Source organism: Tenrec ecaudatus, chromosome 1 (assembly GCF_050624435.1).
Source record: "Tenrec ecaudatus isolate mTenEca1 chromosome 1, mTenEca1.hap1, whole genome shotgun sequence".
In the NCBI taxonomy this organism is placed as follows: domain Eukaryota; kingdom Metazoa; phylum Chordata; class Mammalia; order Afrosoricida; family Tenrecidae; genus Tenrec; species Tenrec ecaudatus.
Window position 1 is genome coordinate 278,561,731 of NC_134530.1, and position 20,081 is coordinate 278,581,811.

Here is a 20,081-nt window from a genome sequence, read left to right on the forward strand (position 1 = left end):
TGAGTGAAGTTTTCTCCGCTGTCCTACGTCTACGTTCCTAAAATTTACTCTGTGGTTTCTGATGATCCTGGGTTATGAACGGCCACCATTCACCGTTCTCCTTACACTCGTGCGTCTCCATCGACCTTAAAAGAAAGGGAGGACACGCAACTGCTGGCTGGTAAATTCAGCAAAGTTTGTCTCAACACAAGAGACAGCTCTGTGGTGACCCGTCTTCCATGGTAAAACATTTCCTAGCGAATAAGTTATCTTCCCATCGCAATGACAATATGAGAGAATTGCCACCGATGGATTTGCCGCTGTGCCTACAAACATCATCTTGAGGCCATACAGTAGTGAAGCACGGGAACCCAGGCGCTTCACCCTTTACCCTAGACCAGTGAAACTCAGAGAAGCACTATAGACCTGTGAGACATGACGTTGCTGGAAGCATCAGTGTACAGAGGCATGGGAACCTCGAAGGAGCTTCTTCCGTGTGAATAAAACGCAGGCTGAACTTCATAGCAGGTTCCAGATTCTCAGGAATTCCACGGGCTGTATTGCTCAGAGCTAGAACCCACTGCTTGGGGCACACTTGAACTGAAAAATCTTGCTGGACTCACGGCTTTCCCAAAGACCCAAGATTCTCAAAGAGCGAGCGTAAGGTTGACGGAAAAAAAAAAACTGCCGGTGGCGCCTTTTTGCCTTGAAACCGGCGAGAAGCAAGATTTTCCTTAAACCATGAATCTCAGAAACATTTTGATCGTGAAGGAAAACCAGGGAGAGCAGATGTACTTCCAATAATCCAACACTTAAATGAAACCTCAAACCTAAATCCTATCCTAAAACCAACCCTAATCCTAACCCTAACCTAGGTCAAAACCTAGCCCTAGGTCTAAACCTAAAAAGAGGTGTAACCCTAAGCCTAGGTCTAATTCTGTATACTCCTAAACTTAAACTGAACCCTAACCTAAGGCTCACCCTAAACCAAGCCCTATCCCTAACCATATGTCTACCCTAAGGCTAAGCCTAATCCTAACCCCAAATCTGGTGTGAACATGCAGCTCCCCCTACAACTAACCTTACTCCTAACCGTCACCCTTCGCCTGAACCTAACTTAACTCTATCCATCACCTTCAATCCAAGCCTCCATATCACCGTTAATGTAATCCAATCCCTTAAACTAGACAGAGAGCTAAACTTATCCACAACCAAAACGGATGTAACACACAAGCCGCAAGCCTGACCCCAACTCTTAACCTCGCACACTTTCTAACCCTCACACAAATATTAACCCTAACCCATACCTAAACAGTCAAGTTTACCATAAGCCTAAATGAGACAATAGGTTCTTTCATCCTTAAGCACTCTTACCTAAAACCTCACACTCACCCTACATTTCATCCACAACCTTACCATAACCCGAATCCTCACGCAGCCGTAACTCGAACCTGAACTCGAACACTGTCTCTAAACATGCCCACATGCCTGTACCTATGCCCGTTTAAAGTTAACCCTAAACCAAAATCTTCGGTCCCACTATTTTGCAGCATTTTAAAGAGGTACACTGGGAAAGCTTTTTCTGCAAGGAAGAAACTGCAGGCGGCGTGGCTGAAATGAGAATATCATGCTGCACGAGCTCTTTGCCCTCAGATGTAGAAGTGTCATCATTGGGCTTTATAGAGAAACGGGACTTTAATAAGTGATCATCAACCTCTGTGAATTCCCTTTGTTCTAGACGCCTGATATAAAGAGTTGTCCTGAGTCACATAAACCTCCACCGAGTGGTCTTAATGTGGCGCGGGAACATGCCGATATAAGAGAATTCCGAAGAAGGCTGAACGTCCACAATTGAATGGTCATTGCCAGAAATGAAGTGGCAGCCGGATCAGACTGGGAAACTTAAGCTTCCATTAGACAATGAAGATGTGAGAATCTGGTACGTCCACAATTCACGGTTTCCTTAGATCCATGAAATTCCTTGTTGAATTTCAGTCAGAAAATGAAAACTCCGGAGCCTCTGTTCAGCAGGCCCGGGTTTAGCTCCCAGAGGCACACTGGTGCTCCTCTAGAATTTGGATAAAAATCGTTTTCACGGGAATAAGGAATCTTGATCAAGCCAGGTGGGTCTTGACAAACGAAATTGCTGCTTGTGCTGGCTATACTGACAAGCACCCACCTGTGCTAGTCCATGGCTTATTCAGCACAGGAATCTGCATCAATGGAGCCAAGACAAAGGAAAGCTCAGGGAGGCAGCACCCGTTTAGAAAAGCATTTGTACTTCGAAGAGTCGGCCAATGATGTGAAAAGACATACCCATGGCAAATAGTTTTCATCATGGGCAGAATTTCACGGAGCAATATTGCTGGGAGAGAAAAGGCACCACCTGAGTGAGCCATGCTCAACAAAACTACCTAGGGCAGGAGCCCGGTTGCCCCCAGGCACTAGGCGTGTCAGGCCTCAGCATTGTAAGGAGAGTTCACTGAAGTCCCTGAGTGAAGTTTTCTCCGCTGTCCTACGTCTACGTTCCTAAAATTTACTCTGTGGTTTCTGATGATCCTGGGTTATGAACGGCCACCATTCACCGTTCTCCTTACACTCGTGCGTCTCCATCGACCTTAAAAGAAAGGGAGGACACGCAACTGCTGGCTGGTAAATTCAGCAAAGTTTGTCTCAACACAAGAGACAGCTCTGTGGTGACCCGTCTTCCATGGTAAAACATTTCCTAGCGAATAAGTTATCTTCCCATCGCAATGACAATATGAGAGAATTGCCACCGATGGATTTGCCGCTGTGCCTACAAACATCATCTTGAGGCCATACAGTAGTGAAGCACGGGAACCCAGGCGCTTCACCCTTTACCCTAGACCAGTGAAACTCAGAGAAGCACTATAGACCTGTGAGACATGACGTTGCTGGAAGCATCAGTGTACAGAGGCATGGGAACCTCGAAGGAGCTTCTTCCGTGTGAATAAAACGCAGGCTGAACTTCATAGCAGGTTCCAGATTCTCAGGAATTCCACGGGCTGTATTGCTCAGAGCTAGAACCCACTGCTTGGGGCACACTTGAACTGAAAAATCTTGCTGGACTCACGGCTTTCCCAAAGACCCAAGATTCTCAAAGAGCGAGCGTAAGGTTGACGGAAAAAAAAAACTGCCGGTGGCGCCTTTTTGCCTTGAAACCGGCGAGAAGCAAGATTTTCCTTAAACCATGAATCTCAGAAACATTTTGATCGTGAAGGAAAACCAGGGAGAGCAGATGTACTTCCAATAATCCAACACTTAAATGAAACCTCAAACCTAAATCCTATCCTAAAACCAACCCTAATCCTAACCCTAACCTAGGTCAAAACCTAGCCCTAGGTCTAAACCTAAAAAGAGGTGTAACCCTAAGCCTAGGTCTAATTCTGTATACTCCTAAACTTAAACTGAACCCTAACCTAAGGCTCACCCTAAACCAAGCCCTATCCCTAACCATATGTCTACCCTAAGGCTAAGCCTAATCCTAACCCCAAATCTGGTGTGAACATGCAGCTCCCCCTACAACTAACCTTACTCCTAACCGTCACCCTTCGCCTGAACCTAACTTAACTCTATCCATCACCTTCAATCCAAGCCTCCATATCACCGTTAATGTAATCCAATCCCTTAAACTAGACAGAGAGCTAAACTTATCCACAACCAAAACGGATGTAACACACAAGCCGCAAGCCTGACCCCAACTCTTAACCTCGCACACTTTCTAACCCTCACACAAATATTAACCCTAACCCATACCTAAACAGTCAAGTTTACCATAAGCCTAAATGAGACAATAGGTTCTTTCATCCTTAAGCACTCTTACCTAAAACCTCACACTCACCCTACATTTCATCCACAACCTTACCATAACCCGAATCCTCACGCAGCCGTAACTCGAACCTGAACTCGAACACTGTCTCTAAACATGCCCACATGCCTGTACCTATGCCCGTTTAAAGTTAACCCTAAACCAAAATCTTCGGTCCCACTATTTTGCAGCATTTTAAAGAGGTACACTGGGAAAGCTTTTTCTGCAAGGAAGAAACTGCAGGCGGCGTGGCTGAAATGAGAATATCATGCTGCACGAGCTCTTTGCCCTCAGATGTAGAAGTGTCATCATTGGGCTTTATAGAGAAACGGGACTTTAATAAGTGATCATCAACCTCTGTGAATTCCCTTTGTTCTAGACGCCTGAAATAAAGAGTTGTCCTGAGTCACATAAACCTCCACCGAGTGGTCTTAATGTGGCGCGGGAACATGCCGATATAAGAGAATTCCGAAGAAGGCTGAACGTCCACAATTGAATGGTCATTGCCAGAAATGAAGTGGCAGCCGGATCAGACTGGGAAACTTAAGCTTCCATTAGACAATGAAGATGTGAGAATCTGGTACGTCCACAATTCACGGTTTCCTTAGATCCATGAAATTCCTTGTTGAATTTCAGTCAGAAAATGAAAACTCCGGAGCCTCTGTTCAGCAGGCCCGGGTTTAGCTCCCAGAGGCACACTGGTGCTCCTCTAGAATTTGGATAAAAATCGTTTTCACGGGAATAAGGAATCTTGATCAAGCCAGGTGGGTCTTGACAAACGAAATTGCTGCTTGTGCTGGCTATACTGACAAGCACCCACCTGTGCTAGTCCATGGCTTATTCAGCACAGGAATCTGCATCAATTGAGCCAAGACAAAGGAAAGCTCAGGGAGGCAGCACCCGTTTAGAAAAGCATTTGTACTTCGAAGAGTCGGCCAATGATGTGAAAAGACATACCCATGGCAAATAGTTTTCATCATGGGCAGAATTTCACGGAGCAATATTGCTGGGAGAGAAAAGGCACCACCTGAGTGAGCCATGCTCAACAAAACTACCTAGGGCAGGAGCCCGGTTGCCCCCAGGCACTAGGCGTGTCAGGCCTCAGCATTGTAAGGAGAGTTCACTGAAGTCCCTGAGTGAAGTTTTCTCCGCTGTCCTACGTCTACGTTCCTAAAATTTACTCTGTGGTTTCTGATGATCCTGGGTTATGAACGGCCACCATTCATCGTTCTCCTTACACTCGTGTGTCTCCATCGACCTTAAAAGAAAGGGAGGACACGCAACTGCTGGCTGGTAAATTCAGCAAAGTTTGTCTCAACACAAGAGACAGCTCTGTGGTGACCCGTCTTCCATGGTAAAACATTTCCTAGCGAATAAGTTATCTTCCCATCGCAATGACAATATGAGAGAATTGCCACCGATGGATTTGCCGCTGTGCCTACAAACATCATCTTGAGGCCATACAGTAGTGAAGCACGGGAACCCAGGCGCTTCACCCTTTACCCTAGACCAGTGAAACTCAGAGAAGCACTATAGACCTGTGAGACATGACGTTGCTGGAAGCATCAGTGTACAGAGGCATGGGAACCTCGAAGGAGCTTCTTCCGTGTGAATAAAACGCAGGCTGAACTTCATAGCAGGTTCCAGATTCTCAGGAATTCCACGGGCTGTATTGCTCAGAGCTAGAACCCACTGCTTGGGGCACACTTGAACTGAAAAATCTTGCTGGACTCACGGCTTTCCCAAAGACCCAAGATTCTCAAAGAGCGAGCGTAAGGTTGACGGAAAAAAAAAAACTGCCGGTGGCGCCTTTTTGCCTTGAAACCGGCGAGAAGCAAGATTTTCCTTAAACCATGAATCTCAGAAACATTTTGATCGTGAAGGAAAACCAGGGAGAGCAGATGTACTTCCAATAATCCAACACTTAAATGAAACCTCAAACCTAAATCCTATCCTAAAACCAACCCTAATCCTAACCCTAACCTAGGTCAAAACCTAGCCCTAGGTCTAAACCTAAAAAGAGGTGTAACCCTAAGCCTAGGTCTAATTCTGTATACTCCTAAACTTAAACTGAACCCTAACCTAAGGCTCACCCTAAACCAAGCCCTATCCCTAACCATATGTCTACCCTAAGGCTAAGCCTAATCCTAACCCCAAATCTGGTGTGAACATGCAGCTCCCCCTACAACTAACCTTACTCCTAACCGTCACCCTTCGCCTGAACCTAACTTAACTCTATCCATCACCTTCAATCCAAGCCTCCATATCACCGTTAATGTAATCCAATCCCTTAAACTAGACAGAGAGCTAAACTTATCCACAACCAAAACGGATGTAACACACAAGCCGCAAGCCTGACCCCAACTCTTAACCTCGCACACTTTCTAACCCTCACACAAATATTAACCCTAACCCATACCTAAACAGTCAAGTTTACCATAAGCCTAAATGAGACAATAGGTTCTTTCATCCTTAAGCACTCTTACCTAAAACCTCACACTCACCCTACATTTCATCCACAACCTTACCATAACCCGAATCCTCACGCAGCCGTAACTCGAACCTGAACTCGAACACTGTCTCTAAACATGCCCACATGCCTGTACCTATGCCCGTTTAAAGTTAACCCTAAACCAAAATCTTCGGTCCCACTATTTTGCAGCATTTTAAAGAGGTACACTGGGAAAGCTTTTTCTGCAAGGAAGAAACTGCAGGCGGCGTGGCTGAAATGAGAATATCATGCTGCACGAGCTCTTTGCCCTCAGATGTAGAAGTGTCATCATTGGGCTTTATAGAGAAACGGGACTTTAATAAGTGATCATCAACCTCTGTGAATTCCCTTTGTTCTAGACGCCTGATATAAAGAGTTGTCCTGAGTCACATAAACCTCCACCGAGTGGTCTTAATGTGGCGCGGGAACATGCCGATATAAGAGAATTCCGAAGAAGGCTGAACGTCCACAATTGAATGGTCATTGCCAGAAATGAAGTGGCAGCCGGATCAGACTGGGAAACTTAAGCTTCCATTAGACAATGAAGATGTGAGAATCTGGTACGTCCACAATTCACGGTTTCCTTAGATCCATGAAATTCCTTGTTGAATTTCAGTCAGAAAATGAAAACTCCGGAGCCTCTGTTCAGCAGGCCCGGGTTTAGCTCCCAGAGGCACACTGGTGCTCCTCTAGAATTTGGATAAAAATCGTTTTCACGGGAATAAGGAATCTTGATCAAGCCAGGTGGGTCTTGACAAACGAAATTGCTGCTTGTGCTGGCTATACTGACAAGCACCCACCTGTGCTAGTCCATGGCTTATTCAGCACAGGAATCTGCATCAATTGAGCCAAGACAAAGGAAAGCTCAGGGAGGCAGCACCCGTTTAGAAAAGCATTTGTACTTCGAAGAGTCGGCCAATGATGTGAAAAGACATACCCATGGCAAATAGTTTTCATCATGGGCAGAATTTCACGGAGCAATATTGCTGGGAGAGAAAAGGCACCACCTGAGTGAGCCATGCTCAACAAAACTACCTAGGGCAGGAGCCCGGTTGCCCCCAGGCACTAGGCGTGTCAGGCCTCAGCATTGTAAGGAGAGTTCACTGAAGTCCCTGAGTGAAGTTTTCTCCGCTGTCCTACGTCTACGTTCCTAAAATTTACTCTGTGGTTTCTGATGATCCTGGGTTATGAACGGCCACCATTCACCGTTCTCCTTACACTCGTGCGTCTCCATCGACCTTAAAAGAAAGGGAGGACACGCAACTGCTGGCTGGTAAATTCAGCAAAGTTTGTCTCAACACAAGAGACAGCTCTGTGGTGACCCGTCTTCCATGGTAAAACATTTCCTAGCGAATAAGTTATCTTCCCATCGCAATGACAATATGAGAGAATTGCCACCGATGGATTTGCCGCTGTGCCTACAAACATCATCTTGAGGCCATACAGTAGTGAAGCACGGGAACCCAGGCGCTTCACCCTTTACCCTAGACCAGTGAAACTCAGAGAAGCACTATAGACCTGTGAGACATGACGTTGCTGGAAGCATCAGTGTACAGAGGCATGGGAACCTCGAAGGAGCTTCTTCCGTGTGAATAAAACGCAGGCTGAACTTCATAGCAGGTTCCAGATTCTCAGGAATTCCACGGGCTGTATTGCTCAGAGCTAGAACCCACTGCTTGGGGCACACTTGAACTGAAAAATCTTGCTGGACTCACGGCTTTCCCAAAGACCCAAGATTCTCAAAGAGCGAGCGTAAGGTTGACGGAAAAAAAAAACTGCCGGTGGCGCCTTTTTGCCTTGAAACCGGCGAGAAGCAAGATTTTCCTTAAACCATGAATCTCAGAAACATTTTGATCGTGAAGGAAAACCAGGGAGAGCAGATGTACTTCCAATAATCCAACACTTAAATGAAACCTCAAACCTAAATCCTATCCTAAAACCAACCCTAATCCTAACCCTAACCTAGGTCAAAACCTAGCCCTAGGTCTAAACCTAAAAAGAGGTGTAACCCTAAGCCTAGGTCTAATTCTGTATACTCCTAAACTTAAACTGAACCCTAACCTAAGGCTCACCCTAAACCAAGCCCTATCCCTAACCATATGTCTACCCTAAGGCTAAGCCTAATCCTAACCCCAAATCTGGTGTGAACATGCAGCTCCCCCTACAACTAACCTTACTCCTAACCGTCACCCTTCGCCTGAACCTAACTTAACTCTATCCATCACCTTCAATCCAAGCCTCCATATCACCGTTAATGTAATCCAATCCCTTAAACTAGACAGAGAGCTAAACTTATCCACAACCAAAACGGATGTAACACACAAGCCGCAAGCCTGACCCCAACTCTTAACCTCGCACACTTTCTAACCCTCACACAAATATTAACCCTAACCCATACCTAAACAGTCAAGTTTACCATAAGCCTAAATGAGACAATAGGTTCTTTCATCCTTAAGCACTCTTACCTAAAACCTCACACTCACCCTACATTTCATCCACAACCTTACCATAACCCGAATCCTCACGCAGCCGTAACTCGAACCTGAACTCGAACACTGTCTCTAAACATGCCCACATGCCTGTACCTATGCCCGTTTAAAGTTAACCCTAAACCAAAATCTTCGGTCCCACTATTTTGCAGCATTTTAAAGAGGTACACTGGGAAAGCTTTTTCTGCAAGGAAGAAACTGCAGGCGGCGTGGCTGAAATGAGAATATCATGCTGCACGAGCTCTTTGCCCTCAGATGTAGAAGTGTCATCATTGGGCTTTATAGAGAAACGGGACTTTAATAAGTGATCATCAACCTCTGTGAATTCCCTTTGTTCTAGACGCCTGAAATAAAGAGTTGTCCTGAGTCACATAAACCTCCACCGAGTGGTCTTAATGTGGCGCGGGAACATGCCGATATAAGAGAATTCCGAAGAAGGCTGAACGTCCACAATTGAATGGTCATTGCCAGAAATGAAGTGGCAGCCGGATCAGACTGGGAAACTTAAGCTTCCATTAGACAATGAAGATGTGAGAATCTGGTACGTCCACAATTCACGGTTTCCTTAGATCCATGAAATTCCTTGTTGAATTTCAGTCAGAAAATGAAAACTCCGGAGCCTCTGTTCAGCAGGCCCGGGTTTAGCTCCCAGAGGCACACTGGTGCTCCTCTAGAATTTGGATAAAAATCGTTTTCACGGGAATAAGGAATCTTGATCAAGCCAGGTGGGTCTTGACAAACGAAATTGCTGCTTGTGCTGGCTATACTGACAAGCACCCACCTGTGCTAGTCCATGGCTTATTCAGCACAGGAATCTGCATCAATTGAGCCAAGACAAAGGAAAGCTCAGGGAGGCAGCACCCGTTTAGAAAAGCATTTGTACTTCGAAGAGTCGGCCAATGATGTGAAAAGACATACCCATGGCAAATAGTTTTCATCATGGGCAGAATTTCACGGAGCAATATTGCTGGGAGAGAAAAGGCACCACCTGAGTGAGCCATGCTCAACAAAACTACCTAGGGCAGGAGCCCGGTTGCCCCCAGGCACTAGGCGTGTCAGGCCTCAGCATTGTAAGGAGAGTTCACTGAAGTCCCTGAGTGAAGTTTTCTCCGCTGTCCTACGTCTACGTTCCTAAAATTTACTCTGTGGTTTCTGATGATCCTGGGTTATGAACGGCCACCATTCACCGTTCTCCTTACACTCGTGCGTCTCCATCGACCTTAAAAGAAAGGGAGGACACGCAACTGCTGGCTGGTAAATTCAGCAAAGTTTGTCTCAACACAAGAGACAGCTCTGTGGTGACCCGTCTTCCATGGTAAAACATTTCCTAGCGAATAAGTTATCTTCCCATCGCAATGACAATATGAGAGAATTGCCACCGATGGATTTGCCGCTGTGCCTACAAACATCATCTTGAGGCCATACAGTAGTGAAGCACGGGAACCCAGGCGCTTCACCCTTTACCCTAGACCAGTGAAACTCAGAGAAGCACTATAGACCTGTGAGACATGACGTTGCTGGAAGCATCAGTGTACAGAGGCATGGGAACCTCGAAGGAGCTTCTTCCGTGTGAATAAAACGCAGGCTGAACTTCATAGCAGGTTCCAGATTCTCAGGAATTCCACGGGCTGTATTGCTCAGAGCTAGAACCCACTGCTTGGGGCACACTTGAACTGAAAAATCTTGCTGGACTCACGGCTTTCCCAAAGACCCAAGATTCTCAAAGAGCGAGCGTAAGGTTGACGGAAAAAAAAAACTGCCGGTGGCGCCTTTTTGCCTTGAAACCGGCGAGAAGCAAGATTTTCCTTAAACCATGAATCTCAGAAACATTTTGATCGTGAAGGAAAACCAGGGAGAGCAGATGTACTTCCAATAATCCAACACTTAAATGAAACCTCAAACCTAAATCCTATCCTAAAACCAACCCTAATCCTAACCCTAACCTAGGTCAAAACCTAGCCCTAGGTCTAAACCTAAAAAGAGGTGTAACCCTAAGCCTAGGTCTAATTCTGTATACTCCTAAACTTAAACTGAACCCTAACCTAAGGCTCACCCTAAACCAAGCCCTATCCCTAACCATATGTCTACCCTAAGGCTAAGCCTAATCCTAACCCCAAATCTGGTGTGAACATGCAGCTCCCCCTACAACTAACCTTACTCCTAACCGTCACCCTTCGCCTGAACCTAACTTAACTCTATCCATCACCTTCAATCCAAGCCTCCATATCACCGTTAATGTAATCCAATCCCTTAAACTAGACAGAGAGCTAAACTTATCCACAACCAAAACGGATGTAACACACAAGCCGCAAGCCTGACCCCAACTCTTAACCTCGCACACTTTCTAACCCTCACACAAATATTAACCCTAACCCATACCTAAACAGTCAAGTTTACCATAAGCCTAAATGAGACAATAGGTTCTTTCATCCTTAAGCACTCTTACCTAAAACCTCACACTCACCCTACATTTCATCCACAACCTTACCATAACCCGAATCCTCACGCAGCCGTAACTCGAACCTGAACTCGAACACTGTCTCTAAACATGCCCACATGCCTGTACCTATGCCCGTTTAAAGTTAACCCTAAACCAAAATCTTCGGTCCCACTATTTTGCAGCATTTTAAAGAGGTACACTGGGAAAGCTTTTTCTGCAAGGAAGAAACTGCAGGCGGCGTGGCTGAAATGAGAATATCATGCTGCACGAGCTCTTTGCCCTCAGATGTAGAAGTGTCATCATTGGGCTTTATAGAGAAACGGGACTTTAATAAGTGATCATCAACCTCTGTGAATTCCCTTTGTTCTAGACGCCTGATATAAAGAGTTGTCCTGAGTCACATAAACCTCCACCGAGTGGTCTTAATGTGGCGCGGGAACATGCCGATATAAGAGAATTCCGAAGAAGGCTGAACGTCCACAATTGAATGGTCATTGCCAGAAATGAAGTGGCAGCCGGATCAGACTGGGAAACTTAAGCTTCCATTAGACAATGAAGATGTGAGAATCTGGTACGTCCACAATTCACGGTTTCCTTAGATCCATGAAATTCCTTGTTGAATTTCAGTCAGAAAATGAAAACTCCGGAGCCTCTGTTCAGCAGGCCCGGGTTTAGCTCCCAGAGGCACACTGGTGCTCCTCTAGAATTTGGATAAAAATCGTTTTCACGGGAATAAGGAATCTTGATCAAGCCAGGTGGGTCTTGACAAACGAAATTGCTGCTTGTGCTGGCTATACTGACAAGCACCCACCTGTGCTAGTCCATGGCTTATTCAGCACAGGAATCTGCATCAATTGAGCCAAGACAAAGGAAAGCTCAGGGAGGCAGCACCCGTTTAGAAAAGCATTTGTACTTCGAAGAGTCGGCCAATGATGTGAAAAGACATACCCATGGCAAATAGTTTTCATCATGGGCAGAATTTCACGGAGCAATATTGCTGGGAGAGAAAAGGCACCACCTGAGTGAGCCATGCTCAACAAAACTACCTAGGGCAGGAGCCCGGTTGCCCCCAGGCACTAGGCGTGTCAGGCCTCAGCATTGTAAGGAGAGTTCACTGAAGTCCCTGAGTGAAGTTTTCTCCGCTGTCCTACGTCTACGTTCCTAAAATTTACTCTGTGGTTTCTGATGATCCTGGGTTATGAACGGCCACCATTCATCGTTCTCCTTACACTCATGTGTCTCCATCGACCTTAAAAGAAAGGGAGGACACGCAACTGCTGGCTGGTAAATTCAGCAAAGTTTGTCTCAACACAAGAGACAGCTCTGTGGTGACCCGTCTTCCATGGTAAAACATTTCCTAGCGAATAAGTTATCTTCCCATCGCAATGACAATATGAGAGAATTGCCACCGATGGATTTGCCGCTGTGCCTACAAACATCATCTTGAGGCCATACAGTAGTGAAGCACGGGAACCCAGGCGCTTCACCCTTTACCCTAGACCAGTGAAACTCAGAGAAGCACTATAGACCTGTGAGACATGACGTTGCTGGAAGCATCAGTGTACAGAGGCATGGGAACCTCGAAGGAGCTTCTTCCGTGTGAATAAAACGCAGGCTGAACTTCATAGCAGGTTCCAGATTCTCAGGAATTCCACGGGCTGTATTGCTCAGAGCTAGAACCCACTGCTTGGGGCACACTTGAACTGAAAAATCTTGCTGGACTCACGGCTTTCCCAAAGACCCAAGATTCTCAAAGAGCGAGCGTAAGGTTGACGGAAAAAAAAAAACTGCCGGTGGCGCCTTTTTGCCTTGAAACCGGCGAGAAGCAAGATTTTCCTTAAACCATGAATCTCAGAAACATTTTGATCGTGAAGGAAAACCAGGGAGAGCAGATGTACTTCCAATAATCCAACACTTAAATGAAACCTCAAACCTAAATCCTATCCTAAAACCAACCCTAATCCTAACCCTAACCTAGGTCAAAACCTAGCCCTAGGTCTAAACCTAAAAAGAGGTGTAACCCTAAGCCTAGGTCTAATTCTGTATACTCCTAAACTTAAACTGAACCCTAACCTAAGGCTCACCCTAAACCAAGCCCTATCCCTAACCATATGTCTACCCTAAGGCTAAGCCTAATCCTAACCCCAAATCTGGTGTGAACATGCAGCTCCCCCTACAACTAACCTTACTCCTAACCGTCACCCTTCGCCTGAACCTAACTTAACTCTATCCATCACCTTCAATCCAAGCCTCCATATCACCGTTAATGTAATCCAATCCCTTAAACTAGACAGAGAGCTAAACTTATCCACAACCAAAACGGATGTAACACACAAGCCGCAAGCCTGACCCCAACTCTTAACCTCGCACACTTTCTAACCCTCACACAAATATTAACCCTAACCCATACCTAAACAGTCAAGTTTACCATAAGCCTAAATGAGACAATAGGTTCTTTCATCCTTAAGCACTCTTACCTAAAACCTCACACTCACCCTACATTTCATCCACAACCTTACCATAACCCGAATCCTCACGCAGCCGTAACTCGAACCTGAACTCGAACACTGTCTCTAAACATGCCCACATGCCTGTACCTATGCCCGTTTAAAGTTAACCCTAAACCAAAATCTTCGGTCCCACTATTTTGCAGCATTTTAAAGAGGTACACTGGGAAAGCTTTTTCTGCAAGGAAGAAACTGCAGGCGGCGTGGCTGAAATGAGAATATCATGCTGCACGAGCTCTTTGCCCTCAGATGTAGAAGTGTCATCATTGGGCTTTATAGAGAAACGGGACTTTAATAAGTGATCATCAACCTCTGTGAATTCCCTTTGTTCTAGACGCCTGAAATAAAGAGTTGTCCTGAGTCACATAAACCTCCACCGAGTGGTCTTAATGTGGCGCGGGAACATGCCGATATAAGAGAATTCCGAAGAAGGCTGAACGTCCACAATTGAATGGTCATTGCCAGAAATGAAGTGGCAGCCGGATCAGACTGGGAAACTTAAGCTTCCATTAGACAATGAAGATGTGAGAATCTGGTACGTCCACAATTCACGGTTTCCTTAGATCCATGAAATTCCTTGTTGAATTTCAGTCAGAAAATGAAAACTCCGGAGCCTCTGTTCAGCAGGCCCGGGTTTAGCTCCCAGAGGCACACTGGTGCTCCTCTAGAATTTGGATAAAAATCGTTTTCACGGGAATAAGGAATCTTGATCAAGCCAGGTGGGTCTTGACAAACGAAATTGCTGCTTGTGCTGGCTATACTGACAAGCACCCACCTGTGCTAGTCCATGGCTTATTCAGCACAGGAATCTGCATCAATTGAGCCAAGACAAAGGAAAGCTCAGGGAGGCAGCACCCGTTTAGAAAAGCATTTGTACTTCGAAGAGTCGGCCAATGATGTGAAAAGACATACCCATGGCAAATAGTTTTCATCATGGGCAGAATTTCACGGAGCAATATTGCTGGGAGAGAAAAGGCACCACCTGAGTGAGCCATGCTCAACAAAACTACCTAGGGCAGGAGCCCGGTTGCCCCCAGGCACTAGGCGTGTCAGGCCTCAGCATTGTAAGGAGAGTTCACTGAAGTCCCTGAGTGAAGTTTTCTCCGCTGTCCTACGTCTACGTTCCTAAAATTTACTCTGTGGTTTCTGATGATCCTGGGTTATGAACGGCCACCATTCATCGTTCTCCTTACACTCGTGTGTCTCCATCGACCTTAAAAGAAAGGGAGGACACGCAACTGCTGGCTGGTAAATTCAGCAAAGTTTGTCTCAACACAAGAGACAGCTCTGTGGTGACCCGTCTTCCATGGTAAAACATTTCCTAGCGAATAAGTTATCTTCCCATCGCAATGACAATATGAGAGAATTGCCACCGATGGATTTGCCGCTGTGCCTACAAACATCATCTTGAGGCCATACAGTAGTGAAGCACGGGAACCCAGGCGCTTCACCCTTTACCCTAGACCAGTGAAACTCAGAGAAGCACTATAGACCTGTGAGACATGACGTTGCTGGAAGCATCAGTGTACAGAGGCATGGGAACCTCGAAGGAGCTTCTTCCGTGTGAATAAAACGCAGGCTGAACTTCATAGCAGGTTCCAGATTCTCAGGAATTCCACGGGCTGTATTGCTCAGAGCTAGAACCCACTGCTTGGGGCACACTTGAACTGAAAAATCTTGCTGGACTCACGGCTTTCCCAAAGACCCAAGATTCTCAAAGAGCGAGCGTAAGGTTGACGGAAAAAAAAAAACTGCCGGTGGCGCCTTTTTGCCTTGAAACCGGCGAGAAGCAAGATTTTCCTTAAACCATGAATCTCAGAAACATTTTGATCGTGAAGGAAAACCAGGGAGAGCAGATGTACTTCCAATAATCCAACACTTAAATGAAACCTCAAACCTAAATCCTATCCTAAAACCAACCCTAATCCTAACCCTAACCTAGGTCAAAACCTAGCCCTAGGTCTAAACCTAAAAAGAGGTGTAACCCTAAGCCTAGGTCTAATTCTGTATACTCCTAAACTTAAACTGAACCCTAACCTAAGGCTCACCCTAAACCAAGCCCTATCCCTAACCATATGTCTACCCTAAGGCTAAGCCTAATCCTAACCCCAAATCTGGTGTGAACATGCAGCTCCCCCTACAACTAACCTTACTCCTAACCGTCACCCTTCGCCTGAACCTAACTTAACTCTATCCATCACCTTCAATCCAAGCCTCCATATCACCGTTAATGTAATCCAATCCCTTAAACTAGACAGAGAGCTAAACTTATCCACAACCAAAACGGATGTAACACACAAGCCGCAAGCCTGACCCCAACTCTTAACCTCGCACACTTTCTAACCCTCACACAAATATTAACCCTAACCCATACCTAAACAGTCAAGTTTACCATAAGCCTAAATGAGACAATAGGTTCTTTCATCCTTAAGCACTCTTACCTAAAACCTCACACTCACCCTACATTTCATCCACAACCTTACCATAACCCGAATCCTCACGCAGCCGTAACTCGAACCTGAACTCGAACACTGTCTCTAAACATGCCCACATGCCTGTACCTATGCCCGTTTAAAGTTAACCCTAAACCAAAATCTTCGGTCCCACTATTTTGCAGCATTTTAAAGAGGTACACTGGGAAAGCTTTTTCTGCAAGGAAGAAACTGCAGGCGGCGTGGCTGAAATGAGAATATCATGCTGCACGAGCTCTTTGCCCTCAGATGTAGAAGTGTCATCATTGGGCTTTATAGAGAAACGGGACTTTAATAAGTGATCATCAACCTCTGTGAATTCCCTTTGTTCTAGACGCCTGAAATAAAGAGTTGTCCTGAGTCACATAAACCTCCACCGAGTGGTCTTAATGTGGCGCGGGAACATGCCGATATAAGAGAATTCCGAAGAAGGCTGAACGTCCACAATTGAATGGTCATTGCCAGAAATGAAGTGGCAGCCGGATCAGACTGGGAAACTTAAGCTTCCATTAGACAATGAAGATGTGAGAATCTGGTACGTCCACAATTCACGGTTTCCTTAGATCCATGAAATTCCTTGTTGAATTTCAGTCAGAAAATGAAAACTCCGGAGCCTCTGTTCAGCAGGCCCGGGTTTAGCTCCCAGAGGCACACTGGTGCTCCTCTAGAATTTGGATAAAAATCGTTTTCACGGGAATAAGGAATCTTGATCAAGCCAGGTGGGTCTTGACAAACGAAATTGCTGCTTGTGCTGGCTATACTGACAAGCACCCACCTGTGCTAGTCCATGGCTTATTCAGCACAGGAATCTGCATCAATTGAGCCAAGACAAAGGAAAGCTCAGGGAGGCAGCACCCGTTTAGAAAAGCATTTGTACTTCGAAGAGTCGGCCAATGATGTGAAAAGACATACCCATGGCAAATAGTTTTCATCATGGGCAGAATTTCACGGAGCAATATTGCTGGGAGAGAAAAGGCACCACCTGAGTGAGCCATGCTCAACAAAACTACCTAGGGCAGGAGCCCGGTTGCCCCCAGGCACTAGGCGTGTCAGGCCTCAGCATTGTAAGGAGAGTTCACTGAAGTCCCTGAGTGAAGTTTTCTCCGCTGTCCTACGTCTACGTTCCTAAAATTTACTCTGTGGTTTCTGATGATCCTGGGTTATGAACGGCCACCATTCACCGTTCTCCTTACACTCGTGCGTCTCCATCGACCTTAAAAGAAAGGGAGGACACGCAACTGCTGGCTGGTAAATTCAGCAAAGTTTGTCTCAACACAAGAGACAGCTCTGTGGTGACCCGTCTTCCATGGTAAAACATTTCCTAGCGAATAAGTTATCTTCCCATCGCAATGACAATATGAGAGAATTGCCACCGATGGATTTGCCGCTGTGCCTACAAACATCATCTTGAGGCCATACAGTAGTGAAGCACGGGAACCCAGGCGCTTCACCCTTTACCCTAGACCAGTGAAACTCAGAGAAGCACTATAGACCTGTGAGACATGACGTTGCTGGAAGCATCAGTGTACAGAGGCATGGGAACCTCGAAGGAGCTTCTTCCGTGTGAATAAAACGCAGGCTGAACTTCATAGCAGGTTCCAGATTCTCAGGAATTCCACGGGCTGTATTGCTCAGAGCTAGAACCCACTGCTTGGGGCACACTTGAACTGAAAAATCTTGCTGGACTCACGGCTTTCCCAAAGACCCAAGATTCTCAAAGAGCGAGCGTAAGGTTGACGGAAAAAAAAAACTGCCGGTGGCGCCTTTTTGCCTTGAAACCGGCGAGAAGCAAGATTTTCCTTAAACCATGAATCTCAGAAACATTTTGATCGTGAAGGAAAACCAGGGAGAGCAGATGTACTTCCAATAATCCAACACTTAAATGAAACCTCAAACCTAAATCCTATCCTAAAACCAACCCTAATCCTAACCCTAACCTAGGTCAAAACCTAGCCCTAGGTCTAAACCTAAAAAGAGGTGTAACCCTAAGCCTAGGTCTAATTCTGTATACTCCTAAACTTAAACTGAACCCTAACCTAAGGCTCACCCTAAACCAAGCCCTATCCCTAACCATATGTCTACCCTAAGGCTAAGCCTAATCCTAACCCCAAATCTGGTGTGAACATGCAGCTCCCCCTACAACTAACCTTACTCCTAACCGTCACCCTTCGCCTGAACCTAACTTAACTCTATCCATCACCTTCAATCCAAGCCTCCATATCACCGTTAATGTAATCCAATCCCTTAAACTAGACAGAGAGCTAAACTTATCCACAACCAAAACGGATGTAACACACAAGCCGCAAGCCTGACCCCAACTCTTAACCTCGCACACTTTCTAACCCTCACACAAATATTAACCCTAACCCATACCTAAACAGTCAAGTTTACCATAAGCCTAAATGAGACAATAGGTTCTTTCATCCTTAAGCACTCTTACCTAAAACCTCACACTCACCCTACATTTCATCCACAACCTTACCATAACCCGAATCCTCACGCAGCCGTAACTCGAACCTGAACTCGAACACTGTCTCTAAACATGCCCACATGCCTGTACCTATGCCCGTTTAAAGTTAACCCTAAACCAAAATCTTCGGTCCCACTATTTTGCAGCATTTTAAAGAGGTACACTGGGAAAGCTTTTTCTGCAAGGAAGAAACTGCAGGCGGCGTGGCTGAAATGAGAATATCATGCTGCACGAGCTCTTTGCCCTCAGATGTAGAAGTGTCATCATTGGGCTTTATAGAGAAACGGGACTTTAATAAGTGATCATCAACCTCTGTGAATTCCCTTTGTTCTAGACGCCTGAAATAAAGAGTTGTCCTGAGTCACATAAACCTCCACCGAGTGGTCTTAATGTGGCGCGGGAACATGCCGATATAAGAGAATTCCGAAGAAGGCTGAACGTCCACAATTGAATGGTCATTGCCAGAAATGAAGTGGCAGCCGGATCAGACTGGGAAACTTAAGCTTCCATTAGACAATGAAGATGTGAGAATCTGGTACGTCCACAATTCACGGTTTCCTTAGATCCATGAAATTCCTTGTTGAATTTCAGTCAGAAAATGAAAACTCCGGAGCCTCTGTTCAGCAGGCCCGGGTTTAGCTCCCAGAGGCACACTGGTGCTCCTCTAGAATTTGGATAAAAATCGTTTTCACGGGAATAAGGAATCTTGATCAAGCCAGGTGGGTCTTGACAAACGAAATTGCTGCTTGTGCTGGCTATACTGACAAGCACCCACCTGTGCTAGTCCATGGCTTATTCAGCACAGGAATCTGCATCAATTGAGCCAAGACAAAGGAAAGCTCAGGGAGGCAGCACCCGTTTAGAAAAGCATTTGTACTTCGAAGAGTCGGCCAATGATGTGAAAAGACATACCCATGGCAAATAGTTTTCATCATGGGCAGAATTTCACGGAGCAATATTGCTGGGAGAGAAAAGGCACCACCTGAGTGAGCCATGCTCAACAAAACTACCTAGGGCAGGAGCCCGGTTGCCCCCAGGCACTAGGCGTGTCAGGCCTCAGCATTGTAAGGAGAGTTCACTGAAGTCCCTGAGTGAAGTTTTCTCCGCTGTCCTACGTCTACGTTCCTAAAATTTACTCTGTGGTTTCTGATGATCCTGGGTTATGAACGGCCACCATTCACCGTTCTCCTTACACTCGTGCGTCTCCATCGACCTTAAAAGAAAGGGAGGACACGCAACTGCTGGCTGGTAAATTCAGCAAAGTTTGTCTCAACACAAGAGACAGCTCTGTGGTGACCCGTCTTCCATGGTAAAACATTTCCTAGCGAATAAGTTATCTTCCCATCGCAATGACAATATGAGAGAATTGCCACCGATGGATTTGCCGCTGTGCCTACAAACATCA